Source organism: Hylobates moloch, unplaced genomic scaffold (assembly GCF_009828535.3).
Source record: "Hylobates moloch isolate HMO894 unplaced genomic scaffold, HMol_V3 SCAFFOLD_4, whole genome shotgun sequence".
In the NCBI taxonomy this organism is placed as follows: domain Eukaryota; kingdom Metazoa; phylum Chordata; class Mammalia; order Primates; family Hylobatidae; genus Hylobates; species Hylobates moloch.
In genome coordinates, this window is record NW_026652279.1 from 28,765,251 (window position 1) to 28,785,994 (window position 20,744).

Sequence of the window (20,744 nt, forward strand, 5' to 3'; positions counted from 1 at the left end):
ATCAGTTAATGTGTAGCCATCTTGCTTTACAGTCTAAATGAATAACTCCTGGGCTAGCTTCAATGGACACCATCATTCTCAGATTTTAGTCCTCAAGAACAGAGGCTCCCTAGTTTGCTTTTTGCTTTTGAGGCAATAGAGTCTCGCTGTGTCGCCCAGGCTAGAGTGCAGCAGTGCCATCTCAGCTCAATGCAACCTCCCACCTCCCAGGTTCAAGTGATTCTGGTGCTTCAGCCTCCCAAGTAGCTGGGACTACAGGCGTGCACCACCACATCTGGCTAATTTTTTGTATTTTTAGTAGAGATGGGGTTTCACTATGTTGGCCAGGCTGGTCCCAAACTCCTGACCTAAAATGATGCATCTGCCTCAGCCTCCCAAAGTGCTGGGATTACAGGCGTGAGCCTCCGCACCCAGCCCAAGACTCCCTAGTTTGATTCACACCACATAAAATGCCTCTGACCCACAGCTAAATTCTTAGTGTCATGGTATTTTCCCTCCAGAACACAGAGTAGTAATTCTGACCTAATGACCTTTCTGCAGGAATGCCGCTCGCTTGTGTCAGCAACATTCCTTTCCTTTAAAGTGGCTTTTGCTTAGCTGTGACCTTAGCATTTCATCCTAACCCAGGTGAGGGATATAAAGTCATTCATTATAATATCCTCCCTCAATCACTTGAGTCCAAGAGGTCGAGGCTGCAGTGAGCCATGATTGCACCATGGCACTACAGCCTGGGCAACAGAGTGAGACCCTTAATATACATACGTTCTCCCTCTTTGTTTATGTTGGAAATTTTTTATAATAAAAAAAATTTAAGTACATTAATTTCAAAAACAACTCATAGCAATGTTCCTAAGAAATGCCATCTCATTTTGTAAGTACAGTCATGCCCTGCATAATGACGTTTCAGTCAATGACAGACAGCATATGCCACAGTGGTTCCATAAGGCTATAAAGAGCTAAAAAATTCCTACTGCCTACGACATCATAGCCGTCATAATGTTGTGCAACGCCTTACGTGTTTGAGGTGATGCTGGCGTAAACACACCTGCGCTGCCAGTCATATAAAAGTCTGGCAGATACAATTACGTGCAGTATATAATAATAATGATAATCAATGACCCTGTTATTGGTTTATGTATTTACTGTACTTTTTATCACTCCTTTAGGGTACACTCCTTCTACTTACATGTATTTTTTAAAGTTAACTGTAAAACAACCCCAGGCAGGTCCCTCAGGAGGTGTCCAAAGGAAGGCATTGTTATCACAGGAGGTAACAGCTTCATGCAGTTACTGCCCCTGAAGACCTTCCAGTGGGACAAAATGTGGAGGTGCAAGACAGTGATATTGAGAATCCTGACCCTTGTCTAGGATAATGTGTGTGTTTGTGCCTGAGTTTTTAACAAAAAAGTTTTGAAAGTAAAAATTTAAAAAAAAAAAATTACTAGAAAAATGTTTACAGAGCTGGGCGCAGTAGCTCACGCCTGTAATCCCAGCACTTTGGGAGGCCAAGGCAGGCGGATCATGAGGTCAGGAGATCGAGACGAGCCTGGCCAGCATGGTGAAACCCCGTCTCTACTAAAAATATAAAACTTAGCCAGGCATGGTAGCGTGTGCCTGTAATCCCTGCTACTCGGGAGGCTGAGGCAGGAGAACTGCTTGAACCTGGGAGGCGGAGCTTGCAGTGAGCCCAGATTGCACCACTGCACTTCAGCCTGGGTGACAGAGCGAGACTCTGTCTCAAAAAAAAGAAGAAAATGTTTATAGAATGAGAATATAAAGAAAATATTTTTGTTCAGCTGTACAATGCGTTTGGTTTTAAGCTAAGTACGAGTCAAAAAGTTTTTTTAAAAAAACTTTATCAAGTTAAAGGTACAGTAACCTAAAGTTAGTAATTTACTGTTGAAGAGAGAAATATATTTTTAAAATAAAGTTAATGTAGCCTTCGTGTACAGTGTTTGCAGAGTCGTAGGGCACACTACTGTCCTTGGCCTTCCCATTCACTCACCACTCACTACTCACCCAGTGCAACTTCCAGTCATGGTAAGTGCCCTATACGGGTATTTCAATGCTTATCTTTTATACTGTATTTTTACTGTAACTTTTCTATGTTTAGATGCACAAATACTCATCACTGTGTTCAAACTGCCCACAGTATCCCGTGCAGTCACGTGCCACAGGGTTTTGTAGCCCAGATGCAACAGGCGATCCCACACAGCCTAGGTGTGCTGTGGGCTGAGCGCCGTGGGCTGTGAGCCTGGGTTCGTCAAGCACGCTCTGCGATGTTCGCAGATGACACAATTGCCTAAGGACGCATTCTCAGGAGAATCCCTGCTATGCAAAGCCTGACTGTACTCCCTTTTATTACAACCACGTAAGGACGCATTCTCAGGAGTATCCCTGCTATGCGAAGCCTGACTGTACTCCCTGTTATTATAACCACGAGTATTTTCCACAGCAGCATGGTCATCACTATCCCCAGACACACCAAATTTACATCTACTCAGAGAAATAATTATATTCAATTTAAAATTTTAAATAAGTACTACACAAAGATACTCTGGAAGGTCAAAAGCTGCATCATCCTTGGCCTGAGGAAATCAAGATGATCACAGGGCTGTGCGGGAGACCAGTAGCGCCAAAACACAAGGTCCAGTAACACTAAGACGAATCCCAGGAAGACAGCGGGAGGACATCGCACAACATCTCAGTGCCCACCATTCAGCCACTCTTTTCTCACCCACACACTGATGCCAAGTTCCTGACTAACACTCCGAGTAAAATGTGCACGACTCACTCCAGACAGTCCACTTAGTGTCCACCCACACTCACGTGGCATAGTGGAAAGGACACCTGCTAGGAAGTCAGCCAGGCCTGGTTTCCCATCCCATCTCTGCCACCAACTTGCGGTGAGACCACAGGCAAGCTGCGAGCCCTGCAAAGCAGAGATGACACTTCCCACCTCAGCACTTAGCATGGCACCTGGTGTGGCACATGCACGCGATGAGTATCTGTTGAGTGAGTGGGTGGGTGGGAGGTGGAATCCCTGCTGTGAAGCTGCCTACACTATTTCAATGGGAGCCTCCCACTCCCCCGCCCCCACACCTCCCTTCCCTTCTCTTTCTATGGGTCTCTGCCTTCCCTCCCTCAGAAATGTGCTATTCCCATGGGGTTCATAATTGTTCTTTCTAAATACATTCCAAATCATATTTCTAGAAATGACAACCTGATCTGATAGTGATAAAGGTTTACCATATTTCCCAGAATTAGCTCCCCTTCTAAAATTCTCATTTTCTCAACCAGCCAACCAAAACGCAATACCTACTGTGAGCTCTAGACTGTGCTGGGCACTAGGGAAAAACTGAGAATGTGTGATTCTACCCTCAAGAATGTTATACCCATTTGGGTATAACATTGGACATAATAAACTAACCAACATAGGACACAATACCTAGAAAATGATAAGCTGTAAATTCCATTCATCAAAAGATTATATAACTGAAAATCCAACTATATGTGAAAAATATAAGAACTAGAGAATAGTTCAAAAGACAGAAAGAAAGGCTTAAGATAGCCAGGATGGAAGTAGTAACAAGCATGCACACATTCTCAGACCTAGTAATTCACTTCTGGAAACTCTCTATAAGGAAATAACCCCAAAGGGGGGATAGGAATGTAGCAGCTTTCTGAGTAAAAGATGTTCATTGCAGTACTAGGTATAAACGAGAAAAATTAGAAAGAATTCTAAAACTCAAACCTAAAAGAGCATCCGTTTTGGCCGATGCACTGGGTACATACATCATAGAACCATTAAGGTATTTAGGAAGATATCCTAACATTACAGAATGCTTACATTTTGTTAAATGGAAAGAATATTTAAAAATGTACCCAGCATCAGCAGGGCACGGTGGCTCACGCCTGTAATCCCAGCACTTTGGGAGGCCGAGGCGGGCAGATCACGAGGTCAGGAGATCGAGACCATCCTGGCTAACACGGTGAAACCCCGTCTCTACTAAAAATACAAAAAAATTAGCCAGGCGTGGTGGCTGGCGCCTGTATTCCCAGCTACTCGGGAGGCTGAGGCAGGAGAATGGTGTGAACCCCGCGGGGGCGGAGCCTGCAGTGAGCTGAGATCACGCCACTGCACTCCAGCCTGGGCGACAGCGAGACTCCGTCTCAAAAACAAAAAACAAAACAAAACAAAATGTACCCAGCATCTCACAATGAGCACACGAAACATGAAAGGATGCAGGGAAGATGATGGGAAGAAGCAAGGCAAACAGTAATAGAGATATTCTGAAGGATGGGCTCATGAGGTTTTTTTCTTCCCATGTTTCTGAATTTATCAGGCTTTCTTCAATGAGCAGGTGTTATATGTATAATAAAAGCTTAATGAAAGTTGAAACACCATAAGAAAATACACTGTCCCATGTCCTTCGGTCAGAAGAGAATGCTTCACTCAGAGCCCAGTGTGTCTTTCTTCATTCATTCATTCATTCAGGAGCCTGGCTGTGCTCCAGACACTGCGAACACAACATTAAGTAGGCTGGGCATTGGGAGCCTGCTGTGATACAGCTCAGCAGCTCATGGAGGAGGTGACTTTCCACTGGGCACCATGGGCACAGGGCCTCGGGCCCACAGCACTTTTGGGGCCCATGAAAATTGTTTGTTTCCACAATCTCAGAAGAAAAAACATGAACTATTAGGATGAAAAAAATGTTTTACTATATAGTATTAATATTTCATCTGCATACCAATGTGGTTGTAAAATATAATTTGTAATATCTTTTTAATGAAGGAAGGGGCCTACAGAGGCACAGATGCCTCAGGCTCATGAGTGTCGGATGCAGCCCAGGGAAACACATGCTAAGGATGGAATGCAATGGAGCCAGTGCGTAAGATTCAAGAAGGGCGTTTCAGGCAGAGAGCATAGCTGCTGCACAGGTCCTGAAACAGGGCGACGGCCATAACAGCGTGAGGGAAACGGGCGACATGACAAAGACCGGGTATGGCCACATCTCCAAGGGATAAAGACAAAATGGGACACAGTTAAAAATGATACGGGATTTAGGCCGGGTGCAGTGGCTCACACCTGTAATCTCAGCACTTTGGGAGGCCAAGTGGGCGGATCACTTGAGGTCAGGAGTTCGAGACCAGTCTGGCCAACAAGGCAAAACCCTGTCTCTACTAAAATTACAAACATTAGCCAGGTGTGACTGGGGGCAGTGGCTCACGCCTGTAATCCTAGCACTTTGGGAGGCTGAGGCAGGTGGATCACTTGAGGTCAGGAGTTTGAGACCAGCCTGGCCAACATGGTGAAACCCCATCTCTACTACAAATACAAAAAATTAGCTGGGCGTGGTGGCAGGCACCTGTAATCCCAGCTACTTGGGAGGCTGAGGCAGGAGATTAGCTTGAACCCGGGAGGTGGAGGTTGCAGTGAGCTGAGATCGCACCACTGCACTCCAGCCCAGGCAACAGTACAAGACTCTGTCTCAAAAAAAAAAAAAAAAAAAATTAGCCAGGTGTGGTGGCGGGCACCTGTAATCCCAGCTACTCAGGAGGCTGTGACACAAGAATCACTCGAGCCCAGGAGGTGGAGGTTGCAATGAGCCAAGATCTCACAATTGCACTACAGCTTGTGTGACCGAGTGAGACTTTCTCCGATGAAGAATATAACTTTCTCTGATGCTATTGAAATGCCTCCTTTCAGTAGGGATGGAAAGTGGAAGAGTACCAGGAGTAGTTACAAGGGTGTAGATTTCCACATAATTGAACTTGTCCAACTCCTAAAACTGTTTAACAATGGACAGTTTAGTGAAGTAATAAACTCTCCATCTCTTACATCCAAGCAGAGGATAGAAGCCAAATGTCAGGAATCTTGCAAAGGGAACCCCTGCATAAAAAGGAAGATTCAACAAGAGGACAATCAAGGTCCTATCCATTCCTACAGGCCTAAATTAGCATCTTCTGCATGGAAGTCTTCAAAGGGAAGCAGAGGTTTCCTGCAAGTGGGGCAAATTAAACCATATGAGAGGCCGGGTGTGGTGGCTCACACTTGTAATCCCAGAACTTTGGGAGACCAACGCAGGCAGATCACCTGAGGTCAGGAGTTCAAGACCAACTCGCCAACATGGTGAAACCCCGTCTCTACTAAAAATACAAACACCAGCGGCACCTGTAATCCTAGCTACTCGGGAGGCTGAGGCAGGAGAATTGCTTGAACCTGGGAAGCAGAGGTTGCAGTGAGCCAAGATCACAACAGAGTAAGACTCTGTCTCAAAAAAATAAAAACAAACCACATAAGATACAACCTTACCCCAATCAGAATGGCCATTTATTAAAAAGTCAGGAAACAATAGATGTTGGCACAGACATGGTGAAAAGGAAACACTTAAATACTACTGGTGGGATAATAAATTAGTACAACCTCTATGGAAAGCAGCATAGAGATTTCTCAAAGAACTAAAAGTAGATCTACCATTCAATCCAGCCATCCCACTACTGGGTATCTACCCAAAGGAAAAGAAGTCCTTATATTAAAAAGACATCTGCATGTGTACATTTATCGCAACACAATTCACAATTGCAAAGATACTAAACTTCAGTGCTCATCAATCGATGACTGGATAAAGAAAATGTGATGTGATAACCTGAGGTCAGAAGTTCGAGACCAGCCTGGCCAACATGGTGAAACCGTGTGTCAACTAAAAATACAAAAATTAGCCAGGCGTGGTAGTGCATGCCTGTAATCCCAGCTACTCCGGAGGCTGAGACAGGAGAATCGCTTCAACCCAGGAGGCAGAGTTTGCAGTGAGCCGAGATCACACCACTGCACTCCAGCCTGGGTGACAGAGGAAAAAAAAAAAAAAAAAAACCTTGTAAAAATAACTCAACTCTCACCTTTGATTATGGTATCCTGTAATAGGAAATTTTAAATTCTATATATTCTAAAGGTTTTACTTTTTAACTTCTGGGTATTAGTCTTACTTAAGGACTTCCCAGCCAGTTGTGATGGATCACACCTGTAATCCCAGAACTTTGGGAGGACAAGGCGGGCGGATCACTTGAGGTCAGGAGTTCGAGGCCAGCCTGGCCAACATGGTAAAACCCTGTCTACTAAAAATGCAAAAATTAGCCGGGCCTGATGGCACGTATCTGTAGTCCCAGCTACTCAGGAGGCTGAGATAGGACAATTGCTTAAACCTTGGAGGTGGAGGTTGCAGTGAAGTGAGATCATACCACTGCACTCCAGTCTGGGTGAGAGTGAGACCCTGTCACAAAAAAAAAAAAAGAAGGACTTCCCTACCACAAGTTTGTTACTATAATATATATGAAGAATATAAACTTTTAAATATATGGTTAAGTTCTTTAATCCATATGAAACTTATTTTGGAGAGATTTTGGGATGGAAATTTATGCTAACAAATTTAGCATGAGGTAAAAAACTTTCCCTTTTTTGTCTTTAAAAAAAAGACAGGGTCTCACTTTGTCACCCAGGCTGGAATGCAGTGGCATGATCATGGCTCACTGCAGCCTTGAACTCCCAGGCTCAAGCAATCCTCCCACCTCAGCCTCCCAAGTAGCGGGGACCACAGGCATGCAACACCATGCCCAGCCAATTTTTGTATTTTTCGTAGAGACAGGGTTTTGCTATATTGCCCAGGCTAGGCTCAAACTCCTGAGCTCAAGCTATTGGACCACCTCAGCCTCTCAAGTGCTGGGATTACAGGTGTGAGCCACCACGCCTGGTCCCTAACATAACTTTCTTCCAAATAACTGGGCAACTGTTTCAACCTTTTTCTGTGTGCGTGTGTGTAAACAGAAAAGTAAAATTTCTATTTTCATTTGCAATTTCTTTTGGTTTTCTTTTCCATTTGTTTGCTTTTTGAGTTTTTTTGTGATTTTTTTAACTTTAAGTTTGAATAAATGTGCAGGTTTGTTCTATAGGTAAGATTGTGTCACAGGGTTTGTAGTACAGATTATTTTGTCACTCAGGTACTATGCCAAGTACTCAATAGTTATTTTTTCTGATCCTCTCCCTCCACCCACCTTCCATCCTCAAGTAGGCCCCAGTATCTGTTATTCGCCTCTTTGTGTCATGAGTTCTCATCATTTAGCTCCCACTTATAAGTGAGAATGTGAGGTGTTTGGTTTTCTGTTCCTGCATTAGTTTACTAAGGATGATAGCCTCCAGCTCCATCTATGTTCCTGCAAAAGACATGATCTCATGCTTTTTTGTAGCTGCATAGTGTTCTATGGTGGGGTTTTTTTTTTTGTTTTTTTTTTGTTTTTTTTTGAGACAGAGTCTCACTCTGCTGCCCAGGCTAGAGTGCAGTGGCACGATCTCGGCTTACTGCAACCTCCACCTCCCAGGTTCAAGCGATTCTCGTGCCTCAGCCTCCTGAGTAGCTGGGATTATAGGTGTGCGCCCCCATAGCTGGTTAATTTTTGTATTTTTAGTAGAGACAGGGTTTCATCATGTTGGTCAGGCTGGTCTCAAACTCCTGACCTTGTGATCTGCCTGCCTCGGCCTCCCAAAATGCTGGGATTACAGGTGTGAGCCACCATACCCAGCCACATTTTCTTTATGCAATCTGTCACTGATGCACAGTTAGGCTGATTCCAAGTCTTTGTTATTGTGAATAGAGCTGCAATCAACATTCACATGTGTCTTTATGGTAAAATGATTTATATTCCTTTGGGTATATACCCAGAAATGTGAAAATATAATCTACAAAATGGGAGAAAATATTTGCAAATCATTCATCTGATGAGAGTCTAGTAGCCAGAATAGATAAAGAATTGTTACAACTCAACAACAGAAAGACAAACAACTCAACTCAAAAATGGGCAAAGCAGGAGGTCAAGGCTGTGGTGAGCTATGATCGCACTGCTGCACTCTAGCTTGGGTGACAGAGCGAGACTCCATCTCAAAAAAAAAGTTTTTTTAAATGGGCAAAGAACTTTAACAGTCATTTTTCCAAATCAGATATACAAATAGCCAACAGGCACATGAAAAGATGCTCAACATCACTAATCATTAGGCAAATACAAATCAAAACAATGAGATACCACCTCACACTTACTAGGACGGCTACTATTTAAAAAACAAAATAACGAATGTTGGTGAGGATGTGGAGAAATTGGAATCCTTGGGTATGGAATGTAAAATGGTCCAGTCTCTATGGAAAACAGTAGGGCAGTTCCTCAAAAATTAAAAAAAAAAAAATTTCCATATGATCCAGCAGCTCTGGTTCTGGGTATATACCGAAAAGAACTGAAAGTAGGCTCTCAAAAAAAATATTTGCACACTCATGTTCATAGCAGCGTTATTCACTTGGGTCTGTTGATCTGTCCATCCACAGATAAATGAACAGTGGCCTATACATACAATGGAATATTATTTCGTCCTAAATATGAAGGAAATCCTGATACATGCTACAATATGGATGAACCTTGAGGATATTATGGTAAATGAAGTTAGTCACAAAAAGTCAAACATCGTATGATTCCACATGTATGAGGCACCCAGAACAGTCAAATTCCTAGAGTGGAGCGGTGGTTGCCAGGGGCTGGTAAATGGGGAAATGGGGAGTTACGTGTTCAAGGGATGTAGAGTTTCGGTTTTACAAACTGAAAAGAGTTATGGACGGGTGGTGGTGATGGTTGCACATCACATGTATTTAATACCACTGAACTGTACACTTAAAATGGTTAAGATGGTAAATTTCATGTTATGTGTATTTCATCACAATAAAAAACAATTTTTTAATCATTCTTCCTCCATGGATTTTAAATTTTGTCCCCATGACATATAAATTCCTGTATCTCATGTGTATACGTGTTTCTGAGCTCCATTCTGTTTCATTTATTCTATCTCAGCATTTTTCAAACAATAAGGCACAATCCATTGGTGGTTCCTAAAATAGGTTGAATAGATTATAACCACCATTACTGTTGTTATCATCTAATGAAGTAGAATAGGATAGAAAATAGAATACTTCTAACATAGTAAAGTATTAACCCATGAAATTTGTTTATATACATACATATGTATAGGTAGTGTTGGCTGAGTTGTAAAATACATTTGTTACTGTGGATTTGTAGCTCAAAAAGTTTAAGAAATACTGCTATAATTATCCCTATGTCAGTATTATCCCATTCCAACTACTTTGTAGTAATAAAATTTATAAAGTGTTTTAATGTCCGATATTAAAATAAGCAAGCAACTCCCTTCCCTCCCCACCTCTTTTCTTTCAAAATTTTTCAGGTAAACTTAAGAATCAGCTTATCAATTAAAAATAATACTTTTGATATTCACAATTTTCATTGTACTGAAATGTACAATGAAAAAATGTTCTTAACCGAAAACAGAGGAAAAGAGTTTTCTTATTTCTGCTTTGGGTTTGTCTTGTAGTGGAGGGTGTTCCTTTGGCTCATTTACTTCCCATTTTTCTAATAAATGCATCTTCTTCTCAATGTTTCTTGGCCTCAGCCCACCAGAACATGCATCTGATGCATGTTAAGACTCTGGGGTTGATCTCCATGCCTGTTCCTTTCCTTGTCCTGCTTCCCATCTCTGACTTTTTGATCGTTCTGCAGTGTTTTGCTATCTATCTTCCAGATCGCTAATTTTGTCTTTAATTCTATTTGCTCCTCAAGCCAATCTAGTTAACCTTTTAAGTTCAATCACCACATTTTTAATGTCCATGAACTTTGTTGTTCTAAATGATCTTTTTTCACAACAGGCTACTTAGATTTACTATACAGTAGCTCAAATCTCTTTGAAGATACTAACATGTTTTTAGCTTCTGCTATGCTCCCCAAAGTCTGCTTACTCTGGGCTTTTTCTTTCATACTATTTATTCTCCTCAAATGTCTGGTGATCCTTTGATGTGCATTCACACTTTGGAATGAAAGACTGGGCCAATCAACAAGGGAAACCACTGCATGCTTCCAGTCTCGTATTAACGCTCCCCGGGGAAGGCCAGCTACCTGCAGGCTCTGTGTAAGAGGACAGAAAGTGTCCAATGATGGGCTTTGCTTTAAGGTATACAAGTAAACAAGCACGGAGGCAGAGTGGGGGACAAACACCAAATCTACCAAAACAGTCTCTCCTCCAGTGGTGAAGGACGTTCACAGACACTGCCTGCTAGAGGGCCTACATTTCCTTCCCAGGACCCTTGTTATTGCAGGAGCCCACAGGGATCTGACGCTCTGCTCGGCTTCTCTCTCAGGCCCCAACACCCACTCAAGGATCCCTCCCCAGACACAGTTCTCAGTTTTTAGCCAGAGACCATTGTAATGTAATGCTTTGATTTCCTAAATATTACTCTAGGGCCCCTTCCTGTTGGTGGTTGTTAGTCACTGTAAACTCAGCTTTTAATTCCCCCCTTTTCTTTTGCACCTGTGTTTTGAGTTACAATTGTTTTGTTTTTGTTTTCCTTTTGTCAATATAATCCCATCTGTTTTCAGTCTTCCAGGAATTCTTCATAACTTTTAGATTAATAGAGGTAGGCATCCTTTCAAATTTTCCAATACTGTTACAGATGTTTTAAAATATTTACCTTTCGTTATTTAAAAAGATTTTTGGCAAGAGGGAAGCTGGATGCATGTGTTCAGTCTGCCATTTTACTCTAAAAATCCAGATTGTCCTCCTGAATGCCTAAATATTTTTTTCTAATTTAAAATGCTTTATTCAAAGCACCCTAAACTAGTACTTTGCTAGGAAACTGAAAAATATTCCTCTTAACTCTGCTTGCTAGTGAACAGAACAGACTTTTGGCCTCTTGAATTCATTTTAAAAGTAACTACAGTCCAGTTAAACAATGTAAGGTCCACAAAAGAAAAGACATTTAAGCAACAGTTTCCAAAGAGAAGGAAAAAACACATATATGTAAGGTTTGATGAGACGGGCAGTCCTAGAAGAACAAATGGTGCTTCACCAGATTTCAAATGTAAAGATTTATTCATTTACGAGGAATCAAAAGTTTGATCCAATAAAAAGGCAGTTACAATAAATCTAAAGCCACTAAGGATGTAAGTTTGATTTTTCAAGCTTGATTTGATTTCTATAAAAGTATAAACCCCAAATATATTGCTTCTACACATTATATGCACATCAGATGCCAAGTCAACAAGTATTTCATAAATGTATAACATAAATCTTTAAGAAAGCAAGAGTATAAAGAAAAGATGTGGCCTTTGTCTTTTAAAAACAGAAAATCTGAATAGGAAAAAACTACACATGTATCTAAACTTCCACACAGAGATAATAATAGATGTAGAAGATGGTGTCATGTTACATCCCACCTTTTCAGCTCTTACAGAATTGCTACAGTAATTCACAAGTATGGTGAGGGAGGGAGAGTAGCTGAAACAGGTTGTTGTTGTTGTTGTTGTTGTTTTTATCTGTTATTTTAGGTTTTACTAATGGAAGTATTGATACTAGAACAAAAAGCACATACTAGATAGATACTTACCTGACCAATCCTGGCAAGAGGACTATTGACTCACTCACATGGAATTTTAAAGATCTGGAAGTCTTACATAAAAATCCAGGCTTCCAGTTTGTCTTGAGTAATCAGAAAAGCTGACAAATCCAGCCCCACATTCCTATGGGAAATCATCAGCTGGTGTGCTGGTAAATGTTAACAACTGGCTCTCTATAGAAGAAAAACAAAAGCAAAAGCCCCTGACCTGTATAGCATTTGCCATGGTGTAAATACTCCCATCATGGCTGATTTCAAGCTCCCAACGTGATGCCTGGAAATGCCAAGCACAATCAGCTCATGGACAACAGTGGCCGGAGCTGAGTGGTGGCTGCCCCTTGGACAGGAGTTACAGGCCTTCTGTCCTCACTGCTACCTACAGTCTTACAACGGCTGCTACCTGCCCTGGCACCAGCCTGCCCCACCCCTTTCTCTCTCTTCACCCCCAAGAACTCCTGAGCCAGATCCAAGCTGGTGGTAGTGCTGGGCACAATGTCCTCCTAATCCTCATCAGATCACATGGAAAAATCATTGCTTAGGTACCACATTTTAGGAGGGGCACTGCCAAGCCTGAGTAGGTGAAGACAGCAATGAGCTCAGAAGACATCCCCGACACAGGATGGTTGACAGCGCTGGAGGTGTTCACACCAGATACTGACTGGGGCAGTGACTCTCAAGATGCAGAGAGAAGAGATGATGGGGAGGGAGAAGTGCACCAAATGAAAAAAAAAAAAAAAAAGAACTACTTCATCCAAAAATTCTTGACTCTGATATGTTAAACTGAATTGCAAATGACATTAACCGTCCATAACACTTTTATGTGTATTAAAGGAAAATATGGATCTCTAAGGATTGTGAAACATTTGTTTAAATGAAACAGTCACCCTCCTCAAGTGTCTAAACAGCTATTCAGTGGAAGAATCTATTTTCAGCATCCATTATGCTAATTAACAAGGCATGTTATTTTCACCAGTGGATATCCAATTTCTAACATTTATTATGCTAATTTGATCTGATATAAAACTATAAAAATAGCAGAGACACTGGTAGTAGCTGTCTCTGGAGGGCAGCCCTTCTGATTAAAGGCCAGATGTCTAGCCCTGGATGCCCCCATCTAGAGAACGGCTTAAATAAGCACCTAACCCACCTGATGTTTTATGAAGCTTTTTGAATTAGAATAGACTACTGGGAGATAGTATTTTTGATGTCATTGTTCACAAAAGGGAAGTAACTGAAAGCGCCAACCTTTAGAAAGGACAGAAACATCAGTGCTTATTTTAAAACTAATGGGAGCATAGGAACAGGATCCAGTCAGAGGAGGAGCGCTCCCCTGTGGTGCCTGAAGCACTCCACTGTCCACAGCTGCCGACACTCACCTGGGAACTACTGTTCTGATGTTCCCAGCAGCAATGCACAATTCAGTGCCCCAGCCCCAAAAGAGGAAAGAAGACAGAAGTTTGTTTGGGTTGGTTTTTTTGACGGGGGTGGGGGGATGTTTATTTTACTTTAATCTTGAATTAGACATCCAACTTCTCCTAATTTTTATTCTCTTAATTTTTTCTCTGATTCCTCCCCCACCCAGTCTACTGCAAAGGCTCTTGCTATAAGAAGTAATGAAAATAGGCCAGGCGCAGGGTCTCATGCCTGTAATCCCAGCACTTTGGGAGGCTGAGGCAGTGGAGGTGCTTGAGCACAGGAGTTCAAGACCAACCTGGGTGATGTGGCGAGACCCTGTCTCTACCAAAAATACAAAAAATTAGCTGGGTGTGGTGGTGTGCACCTGTGGTCCCAGCTACTTGAGTGGCTGAGGTGGGAGGATCACTTGAGCCCTGGGGGACGGAGCTTGCAGTGAGCCAAAATTGTGCCACTGCACTCCAGCCTGGGCAACAGAGCAAGACCCTGTCTCAAAAAAAAAAAAAAAAAAGTAAATGAAAATGTTTTGTAAACTACAAAGTATTATCAAATAGAAATAGTATTCCTTGGAATTTGTACATTATTAGCAGTAACAGCGATCATTAAAATGAGTCATTTCTGCTAGTGTTTAATAAATTAATTCCTTAGCGATAAGTCTCCCTGCAGGGGCTACTTCATTACCAATAAATGTTTACTAAATGCCCACCGTATGCACCAAATGGTAGATGATTTGAATACAAAAGCAGAAGGGAGCAGGATTCTCACCCTCAACAGGCAAGGATCTGCTATAGACTCACACCATCCTTCAAGTCTGGCCACTCTCCCCATGACACTCCCTTCTATGTTGCCTCTGGGTTATCTTGTCTCTAATTAAACACTTTGGCAAAGTGGGATCTCGTTACCTGGTGAAGCAGCCCTTTTCCCCTGAACCAGCTTCCTTTCCTTCAGTTAGCTGAGGTACTTACTGGGAAAGAAAACTCCCTGCATATGAAGGGGAGTCCTGTGGCAGCGTGCACCTGAGCCATCACACACACAAGAGGGCACAGCCATGAACGGGGGATGAAGGACAGTCCCCAAGCACATGCTACCACATGTCCTGAACGTGAGGCTGGTTACAGCTAGTTAATATTTTGAAAATGCTATTTTATTGGCTAGGAAGCCTTTTCCAAATGAAAATCTCTTTACTAATAGATTAGTGAAGGTAGTATAGAGGAGTTTTATTTTGTTTTTTTGTTTTTTTTTTTAATCAGCAGAAAAGTCTTTCCCGTCCTCTGGGCAGACAGATAGCAGAGAATTACGGGCTTAGGTTTCATAGCCAGGCTGCTTCTGTTCAATTCTCAGCACTGCCACAACCAGCTAAGTGTACCCGGGCAAACTACAGAAGCCCTATAAACCTCAGTTTCCTTATCTATAAAATGGGACTAATTATAGTACCTACTTAACAGGGGTGTTCTGAGAACTGAATGAGATGATACTGTAATCCTAAAACTGTGGTCCCCAGACAAATGCTCAGGAGTTCATGAGAAATTTTTACTTTTGTTATTTCATGGAGAATATTTTTTAAAATTTGACATAAGCGGCCAGGCGCGGTGGCTCACGCCAGTAATCCCAGCACTTTGGGAGGCCGAGGCGGGCGGATCACGAGGTCAGGAGATCGAGACCATCCTGGCTAACACAGTGAAACCCCATCTCTACTAAAAATACAAAAAATTAGCCGGGCGAGGTGGCAGGCGCCTGTAGTCCCAGCTACGCGGGAGGCTGAGGCAGGAGAATGGCGTGAACCCCGGGGGGCGGAGCCTGCAGTGAGCCGAGATCGCGCCACTGCACTCCAGCCTGGGCGACAAAAAAAAAAAAAAAAAATTGACATAAGCATCCTCTGAATCAGAAGATGGCTAGCTGCTATGTCACCAAGTATTGCTGTATGATTTCAGTGACTATGTTTGTATTTTTCTGGTCTAATGAAAAAAGGGGTCAGGCACGGTGGCTCACGCCTGTAATCCCCGCACTTTGGGAGGCCAAGGCAGGTAGATCACTTGAGGTTAGGAGTTCAAGACCACCCTGGCCAACATGGTGAAACCCTGTCTCTACTAAAAAATACAAAAATTAGCTGGGCATGGTGGCCAGTGCCTATAATCTCAGCTACTGGGGAGGCTGAGTCAGGAGAATTGCTTGAATCTGTAAGGCAGAGGTTGCAGTAAGCCAAGATTGTGACACTGTACTCCAGCCTGGGCAAGAGTGAGACACTGTCTCAAAAAAAAGAAAGAAAAAAGGACAGGGACAAACCCACTATGAAACTGAGGCATTTGCACTAAGAAATAGTCAAATTATGTCACCACAATCTGTATGGTGAAAAATTTTACAAGAGTTTGCAAGATGAAAGTGAAGGGGAAATTGCATTAAAGGGCAAGTGGCACGATAGGTAGGCTAACATTACAGAATCAATTCCGGCAGGCTGGCAGCAGATGCCACAGTCGTGGAACAGAGGCTTGGTTGTAGCAGATCTTCACCTGTTGTGTCACAGCTAGCTTTTATTGGCTATATTTAGTTTATAAATGTGTATTCTAGTTATGAAGTTGTAAAACTACAAGCATAAGGGCCAGGAACATTTTTATGCTTTATATATTCAAGTAACATAATAAAGATAATCATATTGTACTTAAGTAAGGGAATGTTCTCATTCTTTTTTTTTTTTTTTTTTTTTTAAATGGAGTCTCTCTCTGTTGCCCAGGCTGGAATGCAATGGTGCAATCTCGGCTCACTGCAACCTCTGCCTCCCAGGTTCAAGCAATTCTCTGCCTCAGCCTCCCAAGTAGCTGGGATCACAGGCACCCGCCATCACAGCTGGCTAATTTTTGTATTTTTAGTAGAGACGGGGTTTCACCATCTTGGCCAGGCTGGTCTCAAACTCCTGACCTAATGATCCACCCGCCTCAGCCTCCCAAAGTGCTGGGATTACAGGTATGAGCCACTGTGCCTGGCCCGGGAATGTTCTCATTCTTAAGAAATGCACACTGAATTATTTAGGAGTAAGAAGGAATGATACTGGCCACTTACTCTCATATAGAAAAATAATATGCAAATATATATACATGCCTATGTGTGTGTGTATATACACATACATATATAAAACATGTACCAAAAGACAGAGAGAACATGTGCGTGATGAAGGAAATAGGGGGAGATAAAAACAACTGGTGAATCTGGTTAAAGGACATGTGGTAGCCAAAGAACTATAGCTTCTCATAACTAGAAGGACTTAACTTAAAGGTTCAGATCCAGAGTTTCCCTAGGAGGATCATTATTAGACCAGTGACTCGTGTGGGGAAAGGGACCTGATGTCAGATGCACCAGGAGAGGCTTTGTCAGAATGCCAGCAAGTACCCCGTCTCCTCTCTGAGGATCGCGGATAGCAGCGAGCCACTCTTACGGATGAAAATGCACGGCACACCCCTCTGGTATTTTAGGATATGAAAGTAAAAATCACTGATGCAGTGATCAGATAAGCCTCCAAATCATCCGAAATGATCACAGAAGGAAGTACTTAATGAACACTACAGAAGAGCTGGCAGAAAAAGGATCCAAACGCCATGTTATATTGAGCATTATTTTTAGACTTTACTTTTCTAAAGTGCAACTTTACAAAACCAGGAGTCCTCGAAATACACAGAGAAACAGACAGACATAGACAACAAAACAACAACTGCATTTCCCGTTTGGGCTTTCCTGATGAAATTCTCCCACAGTTGCATACGCAGTTGCTAGAAAGCAAGAGTACAGTGCTCTTTCCCTCACTAAGGGAAAACCAGACTCACCAAGACTCCAAGGGGAATGGGCAGGAATGACATCAGTACGTTGTTCTCTTTCCAGGGCACCAGAGGACTTGGCACTCTAATCACAAGCAAACACAGCGACTCCATTAGAGGCAGTTCCTCCCTATTCTAAGCCTTTATTATTCCTGGGTTTTAGAGTCAGTACTCCAGAAAATGGTCACTCCCTTTGGTGAAACCTATTTGTCTCCCTCCTGTGCTCTGAGGCATGCCTGCCCCTTTGCTGTACCACGCCTCAATCGAGTCCACCTTGTAGATGCTGATCTATTCCGGCATGTCTGAATATTAGTGGCTCCTTTTATTTGCATGGCCCACGTAGCAGTCAGATCATCCCGGTACATACAACGGAGGAGCCAGGAGTAAGTTTATCCCACGAAGGAGATGTAAAGCAAATCATGTTTTCTCAAACTGTGGTTCCAATGCATTAGCGGATCCTAAAATCAGTGTAAGGAGCCATGACTCAACTTCTATTTAAATGGAGAGCAAAGACCAGAAAAGACACATCAAACTGCACTGTGCAAAGTAAGGGTAACCATTGTCTCCTCTTTTTATTTTTTTAAACATATTTTAGACACAGGGTCTCACTCTGTCACCCAGGCTGGAGTGCAGTGGCACCATCATAGCTCACTGCAGCCTAGTACTCCCAGGGTCAGGTGATCCTCCCACCTCAGCCTCCCGAGTAGCTGGGACCCCGCCGGGTATGTGCCACCCATGCCCACCTAATTTTTAAATTTTTTGTAGAGATGGGGTCTCATTTTGTTGCCTACGCTGGTCTCAAACTCCTGGGCTCAAGTGACCATCCCACCTTGGTCTCCCAAAGTGCTGGGATTAGAGGTGTAAGCCACCACCTGAGCCAGTACTGTCTCTTAAAACTTTTGGATTGGTTATCTCAGTATATGTATATGAAGATCACAATATGAAATGGCTTTTTTGAGATGGGGTCTTGCTCTGTGGCCCAGGCCTGAGGGCAGTGGTGCAATCATAGCTGTCTGCAGCCTTTAACTCCTGGGATCAAGCCATCCTCCTGCCTCAGCCTCTGGAGTAGATGGGACTATAGGCACACACCACCACGCCCAGCTAATTGTTTTTTTTTTTTTTTTTTTGGAGAGATGAGGTCTTCCTATTTTTCCCAGGCTAGTCTCAAACTCCTGGGCTCAAGCAATCCTCCCTCCTCAGCCTGCCAAAGTGCTGGCATTACAGGCATGAGCCACCATGCCCAGCCTAAAATGCTTTTTTTACTGTGTGCCACAGTCAACAATATTCAAAAGCCACAGTATTAGATGCTGAGAGAAAAGGAGAGAGAAAGAGACAGAAAGATCAGGAGTGGGCCCAGCTGAACTAGTCACAGGAACAAACCCCATAAGAGGTTCACTTGGCTGATGCAGAAGCCGACCAGAAGTCATCATGATCTTGAGGAAAGAAATCAATCAGAGAAAACAGTATATGATTGCAACTAAACATTACGTTATCATTAATCTGATCTGGTTTGCTTTCCTTTTTTTAAGGCAAATGTAGACTACAACCTAGAAATATAAACATATTCCATACAACGGGGTCATGCGTCCCCATAATAATAAACGCTTGGGTTCTTAGGAATGCTTACCTGAAAGGATTATGGTAACCAATGCTTCATCAATTAGTCAACCTTCAATAATCATCTCCAAACAAGGAGTTAGTGAATTTCTTGGGGTAGATGCAAACACAACGCCTGCAAAAGCTTCTGTCCTTGACACATCACTCACACCAGCCCCACCCAGCCTTGCTGATCATCTGCATATTCATTCAAAAGCACTATCCCCTCCACCAAAACCCTCAAAGTTTTAATTTAAAGTTATTTTAATCTAAGTGAAGAAGTCAGCAGATGCAATTAGATCTTAAAATTGGAAGATATGGTTACCAAACTTAACCATTTTGTAAACATCGCAATAAAATGGCGTATCATGTTAAAGACATGCCAAGGTGTTGTTTTATACATTAGCACCAAGCACCTTGCCCTCCCATTTTCATCAATTTACCCTATTAAGAAACAGCTGGAGGCTGGCAGAGTGGCTCACACCTGTAATCTTAGCACTTTGGGAGGCCAAGGCGGGTAGATTGCCTGAGCTCAGGAGTTCGAGACCAGCTTGGGCAACATGGTGAAACCCCACCTCTACTAAAATACAAAAAATTAGCTGGGCATGGTGACACACGCCTATAGTCCCATTTACTCAGGAGGCTGAGGCACAAGAATCGTTTGAACCCGGGAGGCAGAGATTGCAGTGAGCTGTGATCACACCACTGCATTCCAGCCTGGGCGACAGAGCGAGACTCTGTCTCCAGAAAAAAGCAGCTGGAAAAAAGCTGGGACTTCCCAGCACCAGTATCACCAATCACTGAAAGGAGAGGTTCCTCAAGCACAAGGAAGAACAGCAATCTCAAGTTGTATTTCCATTCAGTACCTTCCAGGGTTACCCTAGACACTGATTACATCAATGTCTCATGAGCAGTGGAATGATTATTTTAAGTAAATTTATCCCTTCTAGGCCATCCAAATAAGTGACTATTGTGTTACTACAAAATCACCATTTTACTATTTATTTTAGCTCTACAGTGTACTATTGAGATATTTCTTTTATTCTCCACTAGTAGACATACTGAAGCCTTAATACTATCAGGTATTATAGACTCAAGTCATAATAGGTAGTGTTCCCTTCAAAATGCTGAAACAATAACATCCTCAAAAATGCCCAAGTTTTCAGTTCTCCAGTAGCAAAGGAAAAGAGAATCATTTAGGTCACCTTGATGAGTTGGGAAACTGATCTCAAGTAGTAGAACATTTTTCTGTTTGTAATAAGAGGCCCAAATCAGATTACATTCACAAGGCTTTTTTAAAGTGTTGAGGAGAATGTTAACCTCCCCTAAAGTCTGAGAGCAATTTACAACAAAAGCTAAAATAGAATGATGTAGGGCAAAGAAAGCTGAGCCAGGCTGAACCAGCCCAAATAAGTCTAAGAAATCAACTGAAAGACATTGA

At 42.6% G+C, this 20,744-nt stretch overlaps 1 protein-coding gene across 3 annotated transcripts in view; it reads right to left on the reverse strand.

Annotated features, from left to right (window-relative positions):
- The window catches only part of VGLL4 (vestigial like family member 4), a 163,105-nt gene that overhangs the window by 120,820 nt on the left and 21,541 nt on the right, over positions 1–20,744 (reverse strand). The window lies entirely within an intron of this gene.